The sequence below is a fragment of the Melospiza melodia genome, chromosome W (assembly GCF_035770615.1).
Source record: "Melospiza melodia melodia isolate bMelMel2 chromosome W, bMelMel2.pri, whole genome shotgun sequence".
Classification (NCBI taxonomy): Eukaryota; Metazoa; Chordata; class Aves; order Passeriformes; family Passerellidae; genus Melospiza; species Melospiza melodia.
Window position 1 is genome coordinate 11070008 of NC_086225.1, and position 27034 is coordinate 11097041.

Below are 27034 nucleotides of genomic sequence, written 5' to 3' on the forward strand. Positions count from 1 at the left end.
GAAGATAAGGAAAATAAATGAACTACCAGAGGAAAAGCCTCACTCTGAACCTGGTTAAAAGCCAACTAGAACATTATGGCATCCCATTATGAGCAATTAGCCCTCACTTTAATTAATTTTTGCTTCAGAGGAGTAAAATCCTATACTAACCCCACCAAACAGCAACAGACCAAGAGGGCCAAAATCCCTCTCCTCTCACCCCTGTTACTCATGGTTACTCCAAAGTCAGTTGGAACTGAGATGGGGCAGAAGGGGGTGGAGCAGGAAGAGTGGATACCCTAAGTTATGGTAAGCACAGAAAGTAGGTATTAGTTTGTTGAGATACTGCATGAGCAGTGTTTACACTGAGACCCCAGAGCTTTTTCACATGAAGCCAGAACAGAAAGCTCTTTCCACAATGCATGTGACTAACTTAATGCTATTTCCAATTCTGAGTAAGAGTGCTCACGAGATTTATCAGGCTCAAATAGTTTCACATTGGTTCCATTCCTGCAGTTATTTCAGATAATTTTCTGAGAATCAAGAAAAGGTTGTAGAAAAGGCTTCTGAAACCTAAATATTTCCCTAGAGATGTCCAGTGGTACTCCCCCAAGTTTGGGGTATTTCATATACCAGTAATCCACCGGAGATGCTAAGAAGGGTTACTTCTGAACAAAAATTAATCTTTTGGCCATTGCAGGTGTAGGCCATACGTTCTTTTAACAAGAACTAAATTTGAGGATAAGGGAAGTCTTAAAGTTACCTATTTTACAGGTTATTTCACTGGACTTGTTAGTGGTCAGAAACAATTGTAGGGAAGATTTATTTAACAAAATGCAAGAGCACTCTGACATAGTCCCTTATGCTCCTAGGAGGTCATAACACATAACACTACCCAATCCAGCATGAGTAATTGTCATGTGGAACTCCCTCTGGTGGAAACATCTGTTCTAGATAATGCCAATGGAGTCTCCCTCTATACTAAAGCAAAAGCTGTCAGAGTTAACAACAAAGAGCTCTTGTAAGTCCTTATGAAGTACCATTAGTCTCTCAAACAAGCAGTAACAGCAAATACTCTAGTTAACCTGTACTCCAAGAAGGTATTAAATAGACATTTACCAAGTGGGAAACCATGACTGCTCCATCACAGTTTGCATTTGCAGGGTCACTTCGTTCTTGGCTTTCAACGATCTGGAAAGGCAATGAAGTGCAATGAAGTTTTTCTTACTTTGAAAACAATAAAACCACTCCCAGTAGTGAAACAGCTTTACAATTCTGAAGATAGTGTGAGAACGGCTGCTGTGTTCATTCATTTTTGTTTCTCCATAATGGTGGTTTCCTGTCAAAAAGCAACATTAGAATACTTCTGCTTATAATCTGATAAACAGGCAAAAAGCACAATTTTAAAACTCTCTGAAAAACTTTGGTTTATGAATATAAAGCCAAAGGGATACTCCATGGTTCTAAATATACCTGATTAACCAAAACTTTTTTAAGCTATCAGCTGACATTGTCTAAATACTTACTTTCTCCTTTTCTGATCCATTCCATAACTTGTTCTGGGGCAACCACCACTTCTTCAATCAGATCTTCTACATATATATTCCTCTACAGAACAAACACAGTAATAAATTTTACTGAAATCCAAAATACACTTCAATACATAAGTAAATATTTCCAGCAATTATTATGGTATTCATTCAACAGCTGAATGTCTTTTTACTCTAAACACAAGGGATGGGAAAAGTTTAGACTTTGACCATAACTGTCAAAGGCAGTTGTTGCCTAAGGGCACAAGAATCAAACAATAGATTTAGAAAGTTTCCTAAAAACAGAAGGGCTGTGTGAAATACACTTCTTGACATTTTCTGAGAGAATTAAGGAGTATATTTCTCAGTGTTGTGGTTTGAGAAGAAGTAGGTATTCTGAGATATGCTGTAGTCACCAATAAGTGTTCAGATTTTAATATTGGCACCTAGTGTGGCCACTGAAGACATTAGATACACCTCTGAGAACACAAGGGTTAAAAAGCAGAGCACTCCCGTGAGAAGTTCTCTTAGTTTTCAGCAGGGAAAGAGTTCAGATCTCTCCCCGATCCAGCTGCTGCTGCTGGGTAGGGGAGGGGCAGCCATGTGAGAAAGAGTAGAGATCCATTCTGAATTAGGTGAAGTGTCTAGGAGAGGTGAAAAGTCTGTGAGGCCAAAGTTGAAGGAAAAACTCACATGCCTTTTGAGGAGGATTTCCTCTGCATGTGTCTGACGCGCGCGTTGTAATAAAAGCATACCGGGCTTTACAACTTCTATAAATTTGTGAGGTTTCTTCTTTTCTCCGCAAAACATTATGGCGAGCCAAGGCAGGAGTTCTCTGTCCCCGCAGGGGCAGGGGGGATAGACGGACCTCCAAGGTGCGCCCTAGGATTTTTTTCCTGGTGGGGCTCTGCTCGTCTCGACTTGCCACCTGCGAGGACAGACAACGACCTGCTGGCCTGCAGAGAAGAATACGGTATGTACTGAGTGTTGGAGAATTTTGTTCAGACATGGCTTATAGAAAGGCTGTGATCACATACAGCTGGTTAAAAAGTAAAAGGCAGCTGTAAGCAGCAAGTTCTCAGGCTTTTTCCTTTAAACAGTAAACACCATGTCCTTGAGTAAAGTGATGAGAAAAACATGGTGGAAAACATGGAGGCCTTGAGAATGGTAAATAACAAGTCAACAACAGGATGAGAAAAACAAGTATTAGCCTCAACAAGAAAACGACAGGTATTGGCAACAAAGGAGGGGTTGGTGTGTAATCTGTAACCAATTATGAGCTCGGGTTTTGTAATATGTATAAGCTTAGTTAACACTACTATAAAAGTGTGTAAGCTGGATCAATAAATCGGAGTTCGATACTGATCAATCAGGATGTGGTCGTCTCCCTTCGCTTCCTCAACTGAGGGGCCCCCGGGGGGGGGAAAGGAGAGCAAGGGAGTAAATCACTCAGAGACGTCTGGGTTCAGCTGATGGAGCAGCTGTATTAGAGATGGGGTTCATCGTTCTGATAGGGTGGAACTGCTAGTAGCTCTGGGGGTGAGCTGGGTGAACCCGTGTATGTGTGTATTGGGGGTTCATTGTTCTGATAGAGCAGAACTGCTAAACCCATGTGTGTTTTGTTTGTGTGTGTGTGTGATGTCCGGACACTGTGTCGCTGTATGGTTAATGCATTGTGTGGTCAGTGCACTGTGTTTGTAATCGTGCAAGAGTATAAGTGTATGGTGTATAAAAGAGAGTAGATCCACAGTGCCCTACAGTGCGGGGGAGGTGAGTACTACCCGTGTTTGAAGCAGCCGTGTGAGGCCTGAGGCGCCGGCTTCAGCAGGCTGTGGGGGCAGGGAGAGAAATGCCCCGCAGAGAAGCGAGTGGAGGAATGTCAGTGATGGTATTTATTGTGTTTAAATATAGTGATTTGTGTAAATTTGGTACATTTTAACTGTGAGTACGAGCTCAGAGAGTTCCTTTGCTTTGGATGTTTGTACTTGATCTCTAGACTGTGTGCTGTTATTTTGATTGTGTCCAGGAAAAATTGATGTGGGTAAATGACGAATTATGGTATGCTGTGTTGTGTTGAGAAAAGTGAGCACTTTGAGAAATATGCCCTTTCCCAGTGATTTTGTGTGGTGATTTTCTTCCACTGCATTGTGGTAATTTGATTCTCAGATTGTATAGTAGTGTTTGTGGAGATTTTAAGATTTTGTTTGCAACAAGAGTAGCATTTTACACAGGAGAACTATAGTACGGTGATTTATGCTTAACTACGATAAAGCGAGTTAAAGGAATTCCAAGAATTCTCCCCCTCACAGCAATTCAAGCCTTGGCTCTAGTGAATTTGAGATAAAGGGTGGGGGGGGTGCGTGTGTCTGTGGGCATATCAGAGTTTCGGCTGTGACTAGCACAGCCTTTTTGCAAAGCAGTAAAACAAGTGTAAGTAGACACAGTGCTTAATTAGATTGTGCAAGAAGAGAACTAGAAAAGACTGATATTTTATAAAACAGAGTTTAAACAGAAGAGATGAATATGATGAATTAGTTAATGAGACATGAGATTTATGAGACTTCATCTGGTACTGCAGTAAGTCTGGACTGGAAACAATCTGCTGTAGGGATTTAAAGTTCTCTGTAATAAACAGAATAGCCTGCCTTTGCGGGCAATTTCGGGGAGCCTTTGGTGCATCAAGAGGCTAGCACGCTGTGTGAGGTGACAGTGGCTGTCCCCTGGGCACAGGGAGAGCTCTGGCTGCCCTGTCTCCCCAGGGAACACATGAATGGCCTGTGGGCAAAAGCTGGATGTGCAGGTATTATTGCAGTGCGGTGTTTATGAGAAATGCTGGTATTGCTGTTTTGCTGTTCTAATAAGTGTCAGGGCACATGCCCCGAGTGTAAATTAGAGGTTTCTGATCAAGCGGATTCAGAACCTAAGGTCTTAGATCTTGTGTGTGGGAACCACATCTGATACCTGCCACCTGGAGCTGTGTGTGTATAGGAGGAAAACTGAAAAACTACTGTGAAGGTCTATAAAAAAGGTTTGAGTGGAAGCGAGATAGGGCAAGGAGAAAGAGATAATGAGAACTGACCAGAGCAAAGAGGTTCCTAAATTAGCCCCTTTTAGGAGGGGCTCACTGGGAGGAGGTTGCCAGTAAGAGCAGCTCAGAAGATAAAAAGATTTATAATACTTCATTGCTGTTAGTACTGTTTTAAAATAGGAAGATAAATGGGATGGGTTTTTTGTATGCTGAAACGTCTTTTTGTTTTAAGAAATCACCCAGAATGGCAAAGAGACTGTGAGATCAGACCGCCCTCTGGTCTTGGCCCTTGAAAAGGAAAACAAGGAAAAGAGAAAGCAAATCAAACATGTTGTTCAGCATACAGCATAAGATAGCAATGTATGAAGTAAAACAAAGATTATCATGCTGAAATGCAAAGCAATCACAGTTCACAAAATGAGTACATATGATTTCCTAAAGGCTCCTCCCAAGGTAAGGGAGGAAGGGTAAAGATGACCTCCCCAAAAGGGAAGAATTTTAGTCAACACAAGTGCCATATATTCAGTTTTAAATAAAGCCTTAGTACCTGTGGAGAATGTTTATGTTGCAGTGTGGGGAACAACTGAACAACTGTCCAGTCTGAGAAGGCATACTTTTGCAAACCTTTAAAGTTTGTACAATTCGCTCAATTTGCTAAACATTCTCAAATGAGAAAGGTTACTCTGAAGGCAAATGATATAAAAAGGTTAGGCTTAACATTAACAGACACTGAAATTAAGAAAGACATTAGTAAGGAGATATTAGAATAAGTAAATAAGTGTTTTCAAGGGTATGGGCCTCTGCTGTAACAGGGAGAGTGAAAAATGCCCCCCCACGGTAATCAAGCTTAAGGAAAGAACACAACCAGTGAGAACTGAGTAGTACCCTCAAAAGGAAGATAAGGAAGGAATCAGCCAAATAATTGATATACTGTATTACAGTGCCCTGTATGGGGTCGCTGAGGGTGAGAGATGGACGAGAATCTTGTTTCTTGATCAGAAGGCTGGATTTATTGATATATGATATATAATACATTATAACTATACTAAATAGAATAAAAAGAGAAATTGCAGAGGCTGCTAAAGCTAAGCTAAGAATAGAAAGAAAGAATCTATAACAAAATTGTGTCCAAGGACTCTGTCCCCAGCTTGCTCCTGTGATTGGCCGTTAATTATAAACATGGGAACATGAACCAATCACAGGTGCAATCCTATTGCATTCCACAGCAGCTGATAACAATTGTTTACATTCTCTTTCTGAGGCCCTTGCTTCCCAGAAAATGCAGAAATCTGAAAGAAAGGATTTCTGTGAAAAAATGTCTGCGACATCTCACCTTTCTAAATTGTATAAACTAAAAGAAAAAATGCTGATGTGAAATGAACAGGAAATTTCTTCACCTGTAAAATATACAATACTAACAAATCCCTGAAACAATCCTATGCAAAAATGCAAAAAACAATGCAAAGAATTCAAATCGAAGCAGCTGAGTTTCAGGAACAGTCTATCAGCTGAAGTTGTTTCATTTGGACATCTGAGAGTCCTTTTTGGTCCTGAAAACAAACTCGCTGCAAAAGAATCCCATCAATAGTTATCAAAAACCATTGACAGTCTTACAACAATTTCAAACAATTCGAACAATTTTTGGAATGTCCTTTTCTGGCCCTTCAGTGCTTCAGAGCTGCTGCCCGCTATTTTCAATATTTTTTATTTAATTTTAATTTTTTTTTTTATTTTTTTTGATCGAAAAACAAAAGAGCAGCAGCCGAGCAGAGCAGTGCCAGAGAAGAAAAGGCCCTGGGGGGCCCTGGCCCATGCTGGACCAGGAACCCCAAAACTGGCCCACAACAGGGGGACCCGGACCGGTAGGAGGAACCAGAATTCCCAGAAACATAAGGAGGCCACGCAGTGGGCCCGGCCCAGGAACTTCCTGAGCCAAATGGCCCAGGCCAAACCCATGAAGTAGGCTCTGCATTCCCGCAGGCCTGCACCCTGCTGCCAGCACAATGGCAGCACGGGTAGTGAGATGCTTCCTTTCCCCAAAACCACTGAGGCATGCCAGCAGCAGGGAAATAGAAGCCTTCCCCAGAAATCCCATCTAGGGTCTGGAGATGTTTGTTTCCCACAGCAAACCAGCTATGGTCTCCTCCAGCTGTGCCCTCTCCCTCTGCAATGCGTCGGGTTTGTCTCTCATCCGCCCCGTGGCATCATCCCCATCCCCTCCGGGCTGGGGATCAGAGGCAGAACTCTCTGGATGCACCTGCCCCCCCATGCCACTAGGGCACAAGAGAGGCGGCGGCCTCCATGGGACAATCCCCGAAAAACCACCCCCCAAACCGCTGAGAATGCTGATCTTAAAAACAGGCAGCTGGACTGCCGCAACAGTCAGCTGGCGGGCAGCCCCCGCTCCACGGAAGGAGAGACCCCCCACCGGGGCGGCTGCTACAGCAGCCAGTCCGGGATGGTCCGAGCTAGAACAAGCCGCCGGTTCCAGGGCAGTCTCTGACGCCGAAACGGAGGGCAGAGCCTCCGACAACGGCAGAGCCGCTGGGACGGCCAGTGGAAGCAGTGGGGGGGAAGCCGGAACCGGGGAGGGAATCACGCTGAGTGTAGGAGCAGCCACGGGCTGCCCCGAGGTTCCCGCGGGTTCAGGGCTGTCTCCAACACCATCCTGAACTGTCTCGGCTTGAGGCGGTGAGGAGGCTGATGGAAGCGGTGGAGGGGCCGAAGGAATCTTCTCCTCCGCTGAGCCGGAAGCTGGAGACACGTCGTCATTGCCTAGCAACTCAGCAGGGACCGGAAGTGCTGTCTCTGCAGTCTCTGACGCAGGCGCTGGCAGGGGCGGGGAGGCCGGTGAAGCCGTGGGTGGGACCGCCTGGAGAGGCGGAGACGGGATCACTCGGAAAGGCGGCACTGGCAGGGGCGTGGAGGAAGCCTCAGAGACCGGTGCCGCCCCCATGTCTGAACGAGGCGGGGTCTGAGAGGCCGGCTGTGGCAGCACTGTCCACTCCCATCCCCCCTGCGGGGGAGAAGGAGGGGGAAGAGAGCAGTCCATCTGCGCAGGCTCTGGAGACAGTAAAAAAAACTTCTTCGCGCGGTGAAGTTTCAGCCCCCCCCCGCTGCAAAGCCAGGGGGGCCGGGAAGCCCAAACTCATCCCCCACGGGGTCTTCTCCTGGGGACGGTGGAAACGGAGCCTGCCCATAGCAGTTAGAAATCCATTGAAAAGTAGCTGCTCTGTGTTTCAGAACTGGGAAGAGCTTTATAAATGCTGGGTAGATAGAAGGCAAAAGACGTCCCTGACTGTAGACGAAATAAAAGATTGACTCCATGCACTCCCAGACGAAAACATCCAAAGCATACAGGACATCAGTAAAGAACCCAAAAAGCTTTGCCCATCGAAAGAACTCATAGAGATCTGTTGCTGACAGAAAAAAACCATCTTCTCTACACCAGTGTTTCCAGAGCGCAATAATATTCTCCTCTGAATGAGTAAAACAAACCACGTTCTTCAAGGGGTATGCCCCCCATATAAACAGCCATAATTTTCTCGCGGCTGAACCCTCAGGGATAGAAAAGTCAACAGTACCTTTTGAAAAAGTCCAGCTTGCTCTGGCCAGCTCTGCAGGTATGCTGCTCTTGTCTACCATGTTTCCTGAAGGTTTTCCAGAAGAAGGTTCTCTTTGTGGCCAGCCTTGGCTGTGAACTCTGTCCAAATCAGGATCTCCAGTTCTTCAGCTCCTGGCTTGAATCCACTTCTTTGGTCACTTCAAAGCAACCATCACAAGCTACACATACAGGATTTTACCCAGTGCAGCAATTTGCTCCTCTGGTCTTATCAAATTAATTTTTGCTCTGACACGAGGGGTAACCAAATATTACAGCGACCTGAGTGGGTCGCTGGGGATGGTGAGAGATGGACGAGAATCTTGTTTCTTGATCAGAAGGCTGGATTTATTGATATATGATATATAATACATTATAACTATACTAAATAGAATAAAAAGAGAAATTGCCGAGGCTGCTAAAGCTAAGCTAAGAATAGAAGAATAGAAAGAAAGAATCTATAACAAAGTTGTGTCCAGGGACTCTGTCCCCAGCTTGCTCCTGTGATTGGCCGTTAATTATAAACATGGGAACATGAACCAATCACAGGTGCAATCCTATTGCATTCCACAGCAGCTGATAACAATTGTTTACATTCTCTTTCTGAGGCCCTTCCTTCCCAGAAAATGCAGAAATCTGAAAGAAAGGATTTCTGTGAAAAAATGTCCACGACAGTACTGGATTAAGGGCTGTCAATAAGATAACACAGAATTTATACCCTGTGGTAGCAAATCCATATACTTTACTAGCTTGTTTAACACCTGAGCTAACCTGGTTCACTGTTTTAGGCCTAAGAGATGCCTTCTTTTGCATGCCCATGCAAGAAGCCAGCCAGAAAAATTTGCATTCAAACACAAGCTCACATAGTCCATGTGCCTGAAGGCTTCAAAATTCCCCACTCCAACTGGAGAACAGTTTACAAAGACCCAGAATCCTGGGAAGTTCCACAAGAGGAAAGGAGGCTGTTGCAGTACATGGATGATCTTCTAGTAGCCACTCGGACGAGGGAAGTGAGAGAAGCCTGGACAGTAAGCCTTTTGAATTTCCTAGGATTCCAAGGATGCAGAGTCTCAAAGAAAAAGGCACAGGTAGTGAAACAGAAAGTAATCTAAGAAGGTAATGTACCTGGGGTCAGAAGTAAGTGCTGAGCAACAGACTTTAAGGAAGGGAAGCCACATGCCAAACCCCGAAACCCCAGACAATGAAAGAACTCCGAACCTTCTAAGGCATGGCAGGGTAGTGCCAGCTGTGGGTTTATAATTATGGACTGTTCGCCAGACCCCTCTATACTCTTATTGCCAATGGAAACAGAGATCTCCAGTGGACAAAAGGAGCCACATGGGCCTTTCACCAGCTAGAGAGTGCCCTCATGTCGGCTCCAGCTTTGAAACTTCCAGATGTAAGTAAACCATTCTTTCTATTTTTCCACGCAAGGAATTGCCCCAGGAATATTGGCTCAGGACTTGGGTCCATACCAGAGGGTAATTGCTTACTTCTCTAAGCAACTAGATGCAACAGCCAAGGGCTGGCCAGGTTGCCTCAGAGCTGTAGCAGCAGTTGTGCTGAATATTCAAGAGGCACCCAAGTCTACCCTAGGACAAAAATGACTGTGCTAGTGTCCCACACAGTGTCCGCAGTACTGGAAGTCAAGGGTGGCCACTGGCTCTCACCACAGAGGTTTCTGAAATACCAGGCCATCATGGTAGAGCAAGATGATGTAGAGATATTGGTGACTAATACTGTCAACCCAGCTTCCTTTCTCAGCGGAAATCAAGGAGAAGCAGTACACCATGATTGCCTGGAGACCATTGAAGCTACCTACTCCAGCCGCCCAGACTTAAAGGACACCCCTCTGGATGATGCAGAGACCCGGTTCACTGACGGGAGAAGCTACGTTGCCAATGGGAAGCGACATTGCAAAATACACAGTGACTACCTGCAGAGAGGTAATAGAGTCTGGAACCCTACCAACAGGGACCTCTGCGCAGAAGGCTGAGATAATTGCCCTGACCCGTGCCCTGGAAAGGGCAAAAGGGAGGAGAATAACATACACAGACTCGAGGTATGCATTTGGAGTCATACATGCACATGGAGCCATCTGGAAGGAGAGGGGACTGCTGACCTCACAGGGAAAGAAGAGACAATCCAGCTGCTGGAAGCAGTTCAGCTACCTGAAAAAGCATATTAAGGCACACCAGAGAGTTAGCTTAAAATTGGAGGAAAGGAATGAGCTGGCAGATGGAGAGGCAAAGAAAGCAGCAAAGGGTGAGGTACAGATTTTCCTCGAAGGTAAGCCATAATACAATAATACTAATCAAAAGAGACGTACAACTGCAAGGGGTGGGCTACCATTGAAAGAGAGCTAGTAATCCCTTCCCATTTTTGTGGTTACTAGTGAAAGAAGAGCACTAGAAAACACACTAGAGCCTAACTACTTAAAAGCTTTTTATAGAGTGTAGCTCCTTTCCCAAAATGACCAAGGCTGCCAGTGATACAGAGTGCATTGAAATGAAGTGTTGACTTTGAAGTAGTAATTTCCACAGGCTTTCTAGAACACACATCTGATTGAAAGAATCGTTGTATCGTTGTCAGGAATTTATATGCCACTATCACTCAGGTAAGCCGACAGTGTGATCCTTGCCTCCAGACTAACCCCAAAAATACCCTCAGGCCAAAACTCGGTCAGACTGGGAGAGGCCATGGGCCTGTACAGCAGTGGAAAATTAACTTTGCAGAACACCCAAGGAAAGGGGGGTATCAGTATTTACTGGTATTAATAGATACATTTTCAGGGTGGCCAGAAACATTCCCCACCAGAACCGTCAAAGCTCAAGAAGTGACCAGATTATTTTTACAAGAAATAATACCACGCTTCAGACTTCCAGCCATGATGTCCTCAGATAAAGAATCATATTTCATTTCCAAAGGAGTGCAACAGATTAGTGGCCACCTGGGCATAGATTAAGAGCTTCACACTCCATTCCGCCCCAATCAAGTAGCCAGGCAGAGAAAATGAATAATTTGATTAAGCAGCAGATTGTAAGACTGGGCCAAGAAGTTTATCTACCCTAGCCCAAGCTCTTCCACTAGCACTATTGCAAGTTTGAACTAAACCTTGAGCTAAAGGAATGCTGAATCCTTTTGGAATGCCTTATAGAAGATCATATAGAATACAAAGGGAATGTCCAGAATGTCCACCTACATGGTGGCTTCAAGCAAACAGCTCAGAGAAATTGAGAAACATGTGGCTGGAACTCGGAGCAGGGAGTTAGATAGCCTGGGGATGATGTATATGTTTAGTCTCTTACAGAGAAGACTTCGGAACCACAGTGGGAGAGACCACTGCAAGTACTTCTCACCACCTTCACTGCAATCAAAATCAAGGAGCAGAATGCCTGGATTCATCACTGTCAGGTGAAGAAGGCCCAGAAGCCCCTTCAGGAGTGACACCAGGAGACAATGAACTGAGACTAAAACTTACTCGGGCAAAATGAGTATACTGCGGTCGGGAGTAGTTCATACTTTAGTTTACAGAATTGTTTTGTATGTAATTATAACTGAAGTTTTAGAACTAGAGAGTACCTCTATCCAAAGCAATGCTGAATGGCCTTGGTCCCAGGCATTTAATCAGTATACTGGATCCATGGGAAAACCTTCTGAGACAAAAGATTTAAACATATCTACTGTAGTAATCCACGAGAATCAGGTATATGATGAGCAAGAATGGCAGGAACAGGAACTGTGGACACTTCAAGGAATCAGAGGAGAAGAAATCAAAGTAAAGTGCCAGGTCATCAATAGGACGGCTTATGAGAGACCAGATGCAATTAGTGTGGTAACCTCTCCTGGTGTATATGAACACCAGGAAGTCTGTGATAGCCTAAGTGAATCAGACTGTTGGTGTAATTTCACCTTGATGCAGCCTGTAGAAGTGACCTGCCTTTGAGCTCGAGTTGCTATGAGACTTTACTTTGAATTCAAAGTGGACACTGCACTTTTACCACAGCAGGACCTTATACAAGCCATACCAGTTCAGACTCTACCCAAACTTGAACCTAAAGTGTATGAAATAGGCCTCTACGTAGTAAAGAATGTGAGCGAACAACAGCTATTATTCCATCCAGAATGGTCTCTCAAACATGTGGAGTTGATAATGAAGTTTTGTAGACCAGGAGAGACATTCCTGCTTGCCACACATCTGGGAAATCAGGTGCCTTGGAGGGGGAAGGAGAGGTTAGATTCCTTGAGGTCTCTGCATTTCAGAACAAACATCTGCTTCAAGTATGACCTAAACCTCTGTCAGATACACATGTGAAGTTTGTCTGAATTTGCAGTGTGAGCCCAGCACATCCCTCTGGCAGGGAGGGATGGTCATGGACAGAAAGCAGTTCCTGTCCCCCATAACAAAGATCTAACTGGCATATTAGGGACAGGATGAGGAGTTTTAAATTGAATTGATTCAGAAATACTGATGAATAGACTGGACACTGCAGCAGGCAGCCTAACAAAATTGAAATAGCCTTTACAGTCATCTCTATTAGCATTAGGAACTAGCCAGTGGCAGATTTCAAAAGTACTGCCAAAGTGGGAAACGGCCAGGGACCAAGACCACAAGTTAATAGTAGAAGCACTTAATACAGTTCAAGATAATGTGTCTTTAGCTTTCAGTTGTATACAAGCACAGTTATAGATGCAGGCAACAGCAGCTCTGATCATACGGGAAGGGGGTGAAGGTAATTTTCCAGCTGAAATTCAGAAAATTGTGTGGGATAATGCAATTGATTTTGAAAGGAAGTTTCAATCCTGGTGGACTATGGTGAATTTCACCTATGATCCTGTTTCTAATGTGGCCACTGCCTTTGTGCTTACCATACATAATGCCACTGTTTATGTTATCCATCCCATCATTGCCCTAGGATTAAACCATGAAAAGCAATACTCTATCCTTCAGAACATAGAGTGTGGGCACGAAAGATGAATGAAAAGTGGCAAACAGTAAACTTAGAATCCTGCATTACTAGAGAACAGATGGGATTCATTTGTGAAAGCAATACTATTAATGCTCAGGATGTGTGTTTGGACACTGAACAGAGTATTTGTCACTTTGAAATTCATCCAGTCACTGACTAGAAAACTGTGCTTGCATGTACTGGAAAAGGATGTGTATGCTTGAGAACTGCTTGTGCTGCTGTAAAAATTAATAGCAATGATGTTATTCTGTCTAGTAGAAACCATTCTAATCTCTGTATTTGTAATTTTGTTAAGATTATTGAGTGTGATTTTTTGTACTCAGCCCCAGTGACATCCCACCACTGATTAAAATCAATTATACAATGTAGCACAGACTATCACCTGCCTCTATTAAGATGGACCTTACATTGGTAAAACAATTAATTAAGCACCAAAACCTACTGAAGATCTTGAAAGAAATCCAAGAAAGCAGAAAGAAAACCTTAATTACTGTGCAACATGATACAAAAAGAAATAACCAGAATTCTACTGAGAATAAAATAAAATGTAGATCACCACTAGTAAGATGTGATCTTTGAGTAGTCACCAACTGCAAATAAAATCTTTAATAAGTTGTGTTATCCTGTGGGATCTCAGCACCTCAGGACTGATGTGCCAAGTCACCGAGACCACCCTTGGGGGGCTCGGAGGTCCTGGAATTTTGCCAGAAGTGTCTAGTGGCTAGACTTTGATCCTGCACGGGAGACGACACCTGTATGAGGATGGGAGGATTTCACTGGGGTAAATGGTGAAGGGATAAGTTAATTAGAGTGTGAGACACAGGGTTTAGGATTTCTGTACAGGGGGGTCTAGAGAAGTAAGATGGAGGAATTGGGGCGTGTCCTGTCCTTCTTCTTCTTCTTCTTCACCTCCATCTTCTGTGGTGATGGTGGCACTTTGGGATTGGTTCTTACTAAAAGTGCACTGGTCAATAAGGGTGAAAGGTATTGGGAAAAATAGGTAAATATTGTATACGTAGTTTTGAGTATAAAGATAAGTGACCGCCCCGGGGGCTCTCAGTGTGCTCATGGCTGGCTTGCTGTGCGGACCTCTGTCAGGCCGAGAGAAAATCTTTTAGATAAAAAAACTAATAAACACTGAAGACCGAGAAAGAACCTGAAGACTCTTTTCGTCCTTTGGAGCGCGGGCTGCCCAAGGCCATCCCGAGCCTTTCCAGGTCATTAAAACAGCCGAGACAGCGACATCATCCCATTTGAGTTTTGTTGATATTAGTTAGAATAAGTTTAAGATTATCCATCATATCACTAATTTAGAATTAGAGAATACTACAACAAGTAGCTGTGTTAACTTCCTTTTCAAACATACATGGTAAAGCATTAAGAGACACTTATTGTCATAGAAGTTTGCATTAGGTGAAAGAATTTACTTATTTCCTAGGAAAAAAGAGAATGAGACAGAGTAAAAATCCCGCAGAGTACAAATCCATTTTGATTTAAGAGAAAGGTACATCTTTAAGCCTGTGTAGCCTGCCCGCAAGGCTGAGGCTAAAGGGAAACCTGCATCAATGAAAGACAGAGATAAGGGGGGGGAGAGACAGGGGAGACAGGGAGAGATAAAGAGAGACAGAAACTGCTGTGAGAGCAAGTCAGCTTGACCTAAGAATTCTTTCTGATAAAGAACCAGCAGCAAATGTCACGCGAAATTCATAAAAATGAATATGTATGAACCTACTGTAAAACTGTATGCATATGTATTTGAAAAAAGATAAAAAAAGACCAGAGGTTCCCAAAAGTACGCATGCCTTTTAAAGAGAACAGTCTCCGCATGCATCCAGCGCTGTAATAATAAACATACCAGCTTTACAACTTTTACAAAGTTGTAGAGTTCTTTTTCTCTTTCTCTGCAAAACAACAGAGACGTCAGTCTAGGGAAGACAGGAGGCGTTCCCGAGGGCGTGTATGCACGGAAGGCGCGGGCGGAGCGCAGGCAGAGCCGGGTCCATTCCCCTGTGACAGGTGAGGAGGGGGCGTGCTCGTGGTTCGACATCCTGGGGCTCCACTCCTTCTCCGATTCCGGTCCCTTCAACCCCAGTCCCTGTGATCCAAACCTCTCCTATCCCGGGGAGACGTTCACGTATCCAATGGCAGCTGTTAGCTCAGTCAAAAGTTGCACAATCTCAGTCTCAATCAAAATCGTGGGTGCTGCAGTCAGCCAAGCAGGAATCGATCGAGTTTGTGACGTCACCATGGTCAACTGGGCAAGCGACAGCGCCACCTTATGGTGGGACGACCATGGTGCAGGACATGCTAGACCTGTTCAGCCAAGCCACATCATCACCTGGTGGCGGGACTGCAACAATGCAGCGATTTTCCCCAAAAACATATAAGAAGAAAGCTACATTGAAGAGAACAGCGACAACACAACAAATGGATTATCCTTCAGCTTCGGAATTTCGTGAAGCTCAGGATACTTCAGATGAAGTACAACCACAAGAAGACATGATACGAATTACTGCATCAGGGGGAATTCCGTCATGGATGTTTTCAGCAGCAGAAGCAGCAAAAAGTTTTCTGCATTCTTTTGATACAGTCAAGAGAGCACAACCACAGGAATTTCGGGATTTTTCGAATTTAAGAGCGAGATCAAAGACTTCATCAAGGCGAAAAATGTGGACCTCAGAGACACCAATGACCTCAACAACTCCACTGTGCATGCAAATACAAATGGAGCTTCCAGAAGAGGAAGAAGAACAGCCAGTGAAAACAATGGATTGGAAAAGCATCAGAAAAGAATTATCAAAAGAAAAGGATTTATTGCAAGGTTTGGGAGATCTCACAATGCCAGTGACATATGCACAGGGTCAGAATCCAAGGTGGGAGAGGACGGATCACGATGTGATCAAAGAACTAGTGAGGGCCATCAGAGACAATGAGCTGAATTCACCATATTTCAAGCAGCTTCTGAAAGGAACTTTCAACATATACGATTTTACACCTTATGACATCCCATGACTTGTGTCAATGATTCTCACTGACACACAAAATCTCATCTGGGACACAAGGTGGAGAAGGTATCTCAAAGAGTTGAGGGATAGATACCAAGGTGGACCAAACGCAAACCTCACGGTGGCACAGTTAGCAGGAGATCCTTCAGATGACAATCCAGCAGAACAAGTAGTGTGACTCCCAAGAAGAGTTTTGAATGACATCAAGGAAGCGGCAAAAAAAGCGATTCTGCAGATTGCTCCTGCAGGAGCACCAGACATTCCATTCTCAAGCATCAGACAAGGTCCCACTGAACCATATTCATCGTTCATAGATTGACTCACACAAGCTGTGGATCGACAGATAACCGATGATGCAGTGAAGAGACCTCTCATGGAAAGTCTAGCCTACGCCAATGCCAACCCGGATTGTCAACGGCCATCCTTGGCAGAGTTGGTGGAGGTCTGCAGCAGAGTGGGAACACCTCAGCACGTTGCATTGATCATGAGGGAGGAACTGCGAGGAGAATGGGAAGAACAAAGGAGAGGACTGTCGGAAAGACAGTCAGAAGACAAAATGCTGGAGAAAATGCTTCAACACTGTCTCTTTCTCGGCTGTTTTAATGGCCCGGGAGGGCTCGGGATGGCCTTGGGCAGCCCGCGCTCCAAAGGACAAAAAGAGGCTTCAGGTTTTTTCTCGGTCTTCAGTGTTTATTAGTTTTTTATCTAAAAGATTTTCTCTCGGCCCGACAGAGGTCTGCACAGCAAGCCAGCCATGAGCACACTGAGAGCCCCCGGGGCGGTCAATTATTTTTATACTCAAAACTACGTATACAATATTTACCTATTTTCCCCAATACCTTTTACCCTTATTGACCAGTGCACTTTTAGTAAGAACCAATCCCAAACTGCCACCATCACCACAGAAGATGGAGGCGAAGAAGAAGAAGAAGAAGAAGAAGGACAGGACACGCCCCAATTCCTCCATCTTACTTCTCCAGACTTCCCTGTACAGAAATCCTAAACCCTGTGTTTCACACTCTAATTAACTTATCCCTTCACCATTTATCCCTGTTGTATTCATATTGATGGCAGATCTTCACAGCAGTGGTGTTGTTGCTTCTCGGTCAGGGCTCCTCTCCAAGGCTCTCCCTGACCACCCCGCCCCCTTTTATCTCAGTTACCTCCATGGGCTACAGCTGCTGCCCAATCAAGGACATCACAGCTGCAGCCCATTTACAATAACTAGAATCAGGGCAGGGTCACTAATACAATACAAAGATCTTTCACTGCCATACATATATTTACAATACATAAGTTAACTCAGGCCCCTACATTTCCCAGTGAAATCCTCCCATCCTCATACAGGTGTCATCTCCCGTGCAGGATCAAAGTCCAGCCACCAGACGCTTCTGGCAACATTCCAGGACCTCCGAGCCCCCAAGGGTGGTCTCGGTGACTCGTCACATCAGTCCTGAGGTGCTGAGATCCCACATCTCCCCCTTCTGTTTGCACTAAAAAGACCTCTTTTGCTACCTGACTCATGGCACATCTTAAACATGCAAAGATGCATGGGACAACAAGTATGAGGACTAGGAGAATTATTAAGATATACAACCCTATCTTTAAAATTCCTCTCCATATGGGAGAGACGTCAAAGAATTCTGACTTCGCTTTTGTGTGAAATCATTGTTTTGTTTTCCATTCAAGACCCTAACAGATAATTCCCCAAAGTCCTTAGTTTCTTTTTATTTCTCTTCTGAGTCGTTTTTTGCAGTCTGAGTCTCGACTTCTGTCTGAGTACTCATCTCTTTGTTTCTCGGATCAGCTTTCTCTTGTTCTCGCATTTGAAATGGCTTCACGTGTCGCGCCGACACCCACTTAAGACCTCGATCTGTGGAAACACAAGCGAAACCCTTGCCCCAAGTGATTAGTTTGAAAGGACCCTCTATTTGTCCTGTCTCTGGGTTTCTGACCAAAACTAAAGGATTTTCCCTTAGCTTTTCCTGTGTGCTGTTTAGAAAGTGCCTCACGATTGGTGGATTAGGTTCTGAGGATGAACTATTTAGGAAATTCAACACTTACAATGCCTTATTTAATTTCATGTGAGGTGTTGCCTCTGGCTCACCCCTTCTTTGTCTGTCCAGAAGGGATTTCAGGGTGTGATGTGTTCTTTCTATGATTGCCTGACCTGTGGGCGAATGTGGAATACCAAACGTATGTTTGACACCCCATCTTTTCAGGAATTTGTCAAGCACCCTGCCTGTATACGTTGGACCATTGTCTGTTTTTATCTCCTGAGGCACACCTAATGATGCGAATGCTTGCAGAAAATGTCGACAAGCATGGTCTGCTGTTTCCCCTGCATGTGCTGAAGCAAAGACTGCACCTCAGAATGTATCTACAGAAACATGAACATTTTTGAGCTTCCCAAAGGATGGATACTTCGTGACATCAGCTTGTCACAATTGAAGACTTTGCAGTCCCCGCGGATTGATTGCTCCGGTAGAAGAAGGTGGCTGCACAAGCTGACAGTCTGGACAAGCACTAATGATTTCCCTCGCCTGACTCTTTGTGAGACGAAAGGACTCCATCAGCGCTTGTGCATTCTGATGAAAGAACGCATGACTTAATCTTGCCTGCTCAAAAATGTCTGGCAGTGTTTGCGAAATGGGCATTGTCAACCTGTCCGCCCGAGCATTCCCTTCCGCTAAAAACCCCGGAAGTGTTGTGTGCGCTCTAATGCGCATGATAAAATATTCTCTTTCCCTGCTTTCTAGCAATATTTTCAAGCTCGTCAGATATGAGTATAAAACCTCATTACTGACTTCTTTCAAGAGCGAACCCTCCAATCTCTTGACCACACCCGCAACATATGCGGAATCTGTCACCAGATTGAGAGGCTGTTCGAACAACTGAAATGCTCAGACAACGGCTGCCAACTCCACAATTTGTGGAGAGCCCTGAACCATCCTCACGTCTGATTCCCAATCCCCTGTCGTTGAGTTTCTCCACGTGATCACTGACTTGTGTGTCTTCCCTGAGCCATCTGTGAACACTGTGATCCCATCCAAAGGTTCTTCACTTATTCTTGGTTTTGCTCTGTAACATAATTGCGATTGCAGTATTCTATGCTGTGGAAAATGGACTGTGCAAGTTCCTGAGAAAGCTAACAACGCGATTAACAAGTCTTTTGATTGCTGCATTGCCCAATCGAAATAGTCTCGCTTCAGAGGTAACCTGATGACTGAGAATTCTTGTCCTGCCATTGTCAGCAACCTTGTTCTCGCCTTTATGATGATTTGTGCTGCCATCTCCAAATCTGTGAGAATCGTTTTTGCGGGCCTGTGTGGTAGGAAAATCCACTCTACGATTACCAAAGAGTCCTTTTGTGATTCATCCCATTGGAAAATCAAACCATGGAACTGTGTTTTCTTCCCCAGCACCGCCAACTGAAAAGGCAACGTTGGAACAAATCGATGTGCCTGCCTTTTCTGTATCGCGTCCGTGACATTCTCCAACTCTTTCTTCGCTTCTGGCGTGAGTGTTCTGGGAGATCGAATGTCTGTGTCTCCCCTCAAAAGATCGAGCAACGCTGGAATGTCGCTGTTTGTGATTCCCAAAACTGGCCTCATCCAGTTGATTTCTCCCAAAAGCTGTTGTAAATCATGCAAATTGCTAATCTTAGTGCTGATCTCCATTTTCTGAGGTTTTATTGTTCTCTCTGAAATTTTCCACCCGAGATATTTCCAAAGCGCAACCTCCTGAATCTTCGAAATGTTGATTTCCAGACCTGCCTTTTGCACCTCTTCAATCACACAGTCACGAGCTTCTTGCAGCTCCTGTTGTGTTGACGCTGCAATGAGCAAATCATCCATGTAATGAATGATCTTCACCTTTGGAAATTTCTTCCGCGCTGATGCCAAAGCTCGTGCCACGTACCATTAACAGATCGTCTGGGAATTTTTTAGGCCTTGTGGAAGAACGACCCAATGGTACCGCTGCAGAGGCGTTTCCTTGTTGATACCTGGAACTGAAAAGGCAAATCTCGGAGCATCATCCGGATGGAGTGGAATACTGAAAAAGCAATCCTTGAGGTCAATGACCACAAGCGGCCATTCTCTGGGAATCATTGAGACAGATGGAAGTCCCAACTGAAGTGGTCCCATGTCTTCTATGACTTCGTTGATCTTCCTGAGATCATGTAACAACCTCCATTTGCCCGATAGCTTTTTCTTGATGACAAACACTGGAGAGTTCCAAGGGCTGTCTGTTGGCTTGATGTGTCCCTTCTGCAATTGTTCTTGGACCAGGTCTTTGAAAGCACTCAACTTTTTCCTCTCAAGGGGCCACTGATCCACCCAAACTGGATCATCTGTTTTCCATGTCAACTTCAATGTGGCAAGTGCCGCAGTGACCCCTATTAAAAATCCACTTCGATCTTCGCGCCCCATTGTGCCAAAAGGTCCCGACCCCAGAGTGTGATCGGCTTTTGGACGACAAAAGGACGAATGATCGCCGTTTTGTCTCCTGGTACCGTGACAACGACAGAATTCTCACTTTGCAGACACAGAGATGCTCCCCCTATGCCTGAGAGAGAGCCCAAGGGCGCGACCAAGCTCCAACTGCGTGGCCAAAAGATGTACGATATTACCGTTACATCCGCCCCTGTGTCGAGCATACCTCTGATTGCTATTGTCCTGTCTCCACATGTCAATTGGCATGTGAGCGTGGGTCGATCTCGACCTATGTGCTTCACCAATGTTGTGTGTACTTCAACATGTTCCTTCATAGGGAAACCTTCTTCATCGAAGATTGACATGACCTCTCCAACTGCGTGCGGCGGCAATGCGAAAGCTCTCGCAACCACAGTATTTTCCAGTACAGTCAATGGTGGACGAAGTGCTCTTGCCAAAACTGTCAATTCTGTATTTTTGTCTGCTGAGACAACCGTTGGATAAACTATGAGTCCAAGAATACTGCATTTATCTTGCCCAACTATCAAGAAATCCTGTTTTTTGTATGAATCCCCGTGGATACCCGTTGGTATCTCCGCATGACTTTCATCTAGAAAGCATACTAGTTTTGAAGCTGCCAATGCACACTGTGCCCCTGGTGGGAGGAGGTCTGGGTCGCTATGGAATCGACTGAGGGTTTTGCTGAGGGCATCTGCTTGTCGCTCACTGATGATTGCCCTGTCTGCTCTTGAGCCACCTCCAGTACTTGTGTCTGAGCGCGCTGGCGATTTACGGCCGCGCTCCTTTTCCCGTTTCCCGGATACGGTAACAGATTTCCTTCCATGTCTGTCTGGGAATAACATTCTTTCACAGAGTGTCTTCCTTTTCCGCACCGCGCACAAATTGGCCTTTCCGCTGTTTTTGCTGGCATTGGTGTATGTGTTCGTGGACAATTCTTTCTCATGTGCCCAAACTCCCCACATTTGTAGCACTGTCCTCCTGGGGGATTGCTCTTCTTCTGCATCGTTGCAAGAACTTTGTTGATGTTCTCGTCCTGTTGATGGAGTATTTTTTCCAGCATCTTTTCTAATGTCTTGACCTCTGATTGCCTTTCTGAGTGTCCCTTTATCTGTTCTTCCCATTCCTCTCTTAATTCGTTCTTCACAATCGATGCGACATGATGAGGTGTCCCCACCTTGCTGCATGCCTCCACCATCTCTGCCAAGGATGGCCGTCCTGGCATGGCGCTAATGACCCGTTGACAATCCGGGTTGGCATTGCCAAAAGCTAAGCTCTCCAAGAGAGGCCTCTTAGCTTCTTCGATCGTCACCTGTCGATCCACGGCTTGCGTGAGTCGATTGATGAACGACATGAATGGTTCTGCGGGACCTTGCCTGATGCAAGAGAACGGAACATCTGGAGCTCCTGTTGGTGTAATCTGCATGATTGCCATTCGTGCTGCTTCTTTGATGTCGCTTAACACTCTTCGTGGAAGCCGCACTGCTTGTTCCCCTGGGTTGTCATCTGGAGGATCCCCTGCTAACTGCCCTTCTGTGAGGTTCGCATTTGGCCCACCTTGATATCTATTCCGCAATTCAGAAAGATATTTTCTTCACCTTTTTTCCCAGACGAGACTCTGTGTGTCAGTGAGAATCATTGCCACAATACTTCGAATATCATATGGCGTGAGGTCATACGTGGTGAATGTCCCTCTTAATAGCTGTTTGAAGTATTGTGAGTTCAGCCCAAAAGTTTGAGCCGCCTTCTTTAAGTCTTTGAGTGTCTCATGACCCATCCTTTCCCATCTTGGATTCTGTCCCTGGGCATCATATGTCACCGGCATTGTCAGATCTCCTGAACCCAGAAATAAATGCTTTTCTTTTGCCAATGCTTTTCTGATGCGCTTCCAATCCATCGTCTTCACCGGCTCATGAAATTCCTCTTCTTGAGACTCCATTGGGATTTGCATGAATAACAGTGTTGTGGATGTCATCGGTGATTCATTGTATCTCATTTTTCGCCTTGAGGTTTTTGGCCTCGCTCCTAAACCTAAAAAGGAAACTCGAGGATCCTGTTGATATCTCTTTTTCGCTGTATCAAATGAGTGCAAGAAGCTTTTTGCTGCTTCTGCTGCTGACGGCATCCATGCCGGAACACCTTCCGATGCTGTGATCCGTATGACATCTCCTTGTTGCTGTGCTTCATCTGAACTTTCATCGTCTTCGCAAAATCCCGTAGTTGACGGATAATCCCTTTGTTGTGTCATCATTGTCTTTTTAGAAGTACTCTTCCTTTTAAATATTGTTGGAAAAAATTGCTGCATTGTTGCAGTCTCGCCACGAGATGGCGCTGTGGCTCCACCGAACAGATCCGGCATGTCGTGCACTTCTGTCATCCCCCCACGAGGTGGCGCTGTCACCGGACTCCGTGGCTCGGATGACGGAATGAACTCGACTGCTCCTCTTCCAGCCGACTGCCGTGTCTGCGATCTCGTTTGAGACCGAGTCTGCCTGGCTTTTAATTCATCTGAAAATGGAGCTCGAACACCAGAACGTCTCCCTTGAAGGGAAGAGACTTGGACTCTGAGGGTTGTGATTAAAGGCACCGAGTCTGGAGAAGGTGTGGAGCCCCGAGACGTAGAATCCCGAGCACGGCCCCTCCTCGCCTGAGATGTCACAGGGGACCTGGCCCACCTCTGCCCGCGTTCAGCTCTCCGCGCATGCGTGCTTTCTGAGCCACTCCCTGTCTCTCCCGAGCTAACGTCACTCTCTCCCCCTCGTTCCACCTCCGAAATCTCCTCCCCTCGGTCTGTCCCCAACTCACTCTCCTCCCCCTCTGACACTGTGTCCACTCCCCTCATCGGTGTGCGCAGCCCGCCCCCCGCCGGCATCCAGGCTCGCTCCGCGATCCGACCCGACCTCCGCACCGGGTCTGACATCACAACCGCGCGCCTCCTGCGTCTCTCCACGGTGGCTCTTTGGGGCTGTGCAGCTTCCCCCAATTCGCCGCCCGTGTCTAACGCTCCTGCGCTGGTTTGTGACTCCCCCCCCGGGTCTTTGCGAGTCCTGCCCCTCGCGCGCGTCTCTGGCACCGTGCCAGCTGGAGCAGCCGCCGCTCCTGGTGTTGTGCTGACAAAAGCCACACCGGAACTCGTATCTCCCGTTATCTCCTTACCCGCGCCCCCCGCCTGCACCGCCGCAGCCTGGCCGCCCTGCTCTGCCGCCGCCGCGCCCGCCGCGAGAAAGTGCCCCTCCCGACCCCTTTTCTCCCCCCTGCATCCCCCCTTCCGATCTCACGTCTGAGTCGGACCCTGAGTCCCCTGTACTCTCCGGGGTTTCAGGATGCTTTAGGGATGTCCTGGGGTTTCTGGGTCTTGGAATCGGAGGCTTTGATATTATTTCCTGCTCCCGTTCCTCGAGAGCCTTTTGCCCCTGGCTACCTGAGGCCAGAGCTAATTTTTGCCGAGAGCCTTGCTCTCCTCCCCCTTCTTCTAAGGGTCTCGCAACTTCTCGTTGCTTTTCCAGTCTTTTCGACTGCACAGAAATGCCTTCTAGCATTATTCTGGCTGGCGAGAGCAGCTTGAACGCTGTCTCATCTTTTTTTGTGGCTAAGAGATATAAATGCCTATTAATTTCCTGCCAAAAACCTACTTCGAATAGCAGACGTGTTTCTGAAAATGGATAATTGAGCCTCACCCACAATAAAAGTTGTTTTAACTCCTTCTTTGGGATCCCTCTGTGTATGATTCAGCCACGCCTTGTAAGGCGGACAAAATTCCCAGCTGTTCCTGGGAGAGTGTGCCCCCCATGTTCTTGTTTTGGACCTTCTCACCGAATCTCTGTCATCAGAGCGGTCCGAAGGCTCCCGATCTCTGTCCAGCAGGTCACAGGAGATGGATCCAGAGGCGCCTTTCTGGTTCCGATCCGGGCTGCTCTGCTACGAACTTTCTTCGGCAGAAGCTGACAGATGTAATTCTCAGTGGCTGCTGTTTTTTGCAGACTCTCCTGGCCGTTTTTTTTTCTCTTTTTTTTTTCTTCTTCTGGCTTCTCTCCTCAGGAGTTATCAGTGCTCTCCTGGGAATTCGTCCAAGACCGGAGCTGCCCTCTCGGCTCTTCAGCTCTTCAGGGTTGACACCCCTCCGCGTGGTGGGGAGTAGCCCACGCAGCGAACGCCACTTGTCTCTTTCTCGGCTGTTTTAATGGCCCGGGAGGGCTTGGGATGGCCTTGGGCAGCCTGCACTCCAAAGGACGAAAAGAGGCTTCAGGATTTTTCTCGGTCTTCAGTGTTTATTAGTTTTTTATCTAAAAGATTTTCTCTCGGCCCGACAGAGGTCTGCACAGCAAGCCAGCCATGAGCACACTGAGAGCCCCCAGGGCGGTCACTTATCTTTATACTCAAAACTACGTATACAATATTTACCTATTTTCCCCAATACCTTTTACCCTTATTGACCAGTGCACTTTTAGTAAGAACCAATCCCAAAGTGCCACCATCACCACAGAAGATGGAGGCGAAGAAGAAGAAGGACAGGACACGCCCCAATTCCTCCATCTTACTTCTCTAGACCCCCCTGTACAGAAATCCTAAACCCTGTGTTTCACACTCTAATTAACTTATCCCTTCACCATTTACCCCAGTGAAATCCTCCCATCCTCATACAGGTGTCGTCTCCCGTGCAGGATCAAAGTCCAGCCACCAGACACTTCTGGCAACATTCCAGGACCTCCGAGCCCCCCAAGGGTGGTCTCGGTGACTCGGCACATCAGTCCTGAGGTGCTGAGATCCCACACAACAACAGAATGAGAAGATGGACAAAGTTCTCGCAACCATTCAAAAGAAGAAAGAAGAAGGACTGGACACGCCCTGGTTCCTCCATCTTGCCCCCATAACCCTTATACCAAAAATCCTAAAATCTTTATTTTCACCCTGTGAACACATTATTTTTGTACCATTCAAACTGGTGTGGCTCCCATGTCCTCATACACAGGTGGCACTTCGTTAACAGGATTAAAATCAAGCCACCAGGTGTTCCGGGAAACATGCCAGGGTCTCTGAGCCCCCTGAGAGGGTTCTCAGCAACTCTGAACATCCAGAGGGTTGTGCTGAGTTCCCACAGAGGATTAAGTCAACTTTTATGAAGATTTACAAAGATGAATTAGCAATAGCAAACCCAAAGTCACTGTTGTTATTCTACTACATCAAGTGTCCTTCTGCCAATGCTGAAAATACAATTACACAGTTTGTCCCAGAAAAGTTTTCCACTGGGTGCTTCTGAAGGCTTGTTTTCAACTTCTTTTACTCTAAGTAGATACAGTACTTATACATAACATCCACTTACATTAACATCCTCACAAATTCCCAGAGGCTTCTTTTTCCTATTATCACAAAGCAAATCGGTAATTGTCTCATTGTAGATTTCCATGTATGAAACCCTTAGCAGGAATTCTCGGTCTGGAATCTAATGTTGAAAGGGAGAGGGAAAAAATAAATCAAACAATTTAACTGATGGACACCTTTTAATACAAATATTCTTAAATTGGAGATAAAGGTTTGGATATTGTTCCACAGATTTTTTTTCCCTGCATCCTTGCTATACATTAGCATAAAACAAGACAGAATAACTTTTCTTCTATCCCACCTCTTTCCAGCTGCATTAATGGTATACCACTTCTAAGGTTATTACATTAAGATAACTGCCCAACAGAAGCATGACAATAGTTCTCCTACTTAAAATGCCATTTCCATAACCATTTTCCTCCTGCTTAGGCTCTTTCCTCTCTGTATACCTTGTCTTCTCTCTTTGCTTGCTTGGATTTACTTTGCTGCTGTTTTTTATCCTGCCTCCTTGGTAGAGAATGTTGGGGTGAGGAAAGGCTGCACAATGGACTCCAGAAAAATTTTCTTGCCTTTAGTTACTTCTATAAACCCTCTAAGGGTACTCTGCACCTCCTTAAAAGAGCAGTGACCATTTCACTTCACTGGTAACAACTACCTGAAACCCTCTAGGCAGAAGCAAGCACTCTGCAAATCATGTTTTGGAAATCACTGTTTTAATGTACACTTTCTCCTTACTTTTATTAATATTGAGCAATTAGCAATTCTTTTGTAAGCCTGAAATAAGTAAATATAGTGTCATATTCTTCCTACTTAAAAAAAATATTTAGTTGTGGGAAAGACTCTGTGCTGTCCTTGTAAGCTAGCAGGGCCTCCTGAAGATAAGGAGAAGCCCTATATCTCTCCTGAAGGAGCACCAAGGTTGCTACCATGGAGACCAGAGGAAGGAGAGAAAGTTGGGAGATAGGGACTCTCGCTGGCTCGCAAAGTGACGTGGCTCCCTGTCCGTGGCTCCCTGTCTGCTGTTATGAACAAAAAAAACTGCCAATTTTTTTTGAAGAAAAAGGTTACAAAGACTAGGCAGACCACTGTTGGTGCTGAAGTGCTACCTGTTTGTTATGATAATTACAAGTCGTTTTCATTAAATGATTC

General features: G+C 45.5%; 1 pseudogene; it reads right to left on the minus strand.

Moving 5' to 3' along the window:
• Window positions 1-27034, minus strand: part of LOC134431433 (centromere-associated protein E-like) — an 82849-nt pseudogene that overhangs the window by 26473 nt on the left and 29342 nt on the right.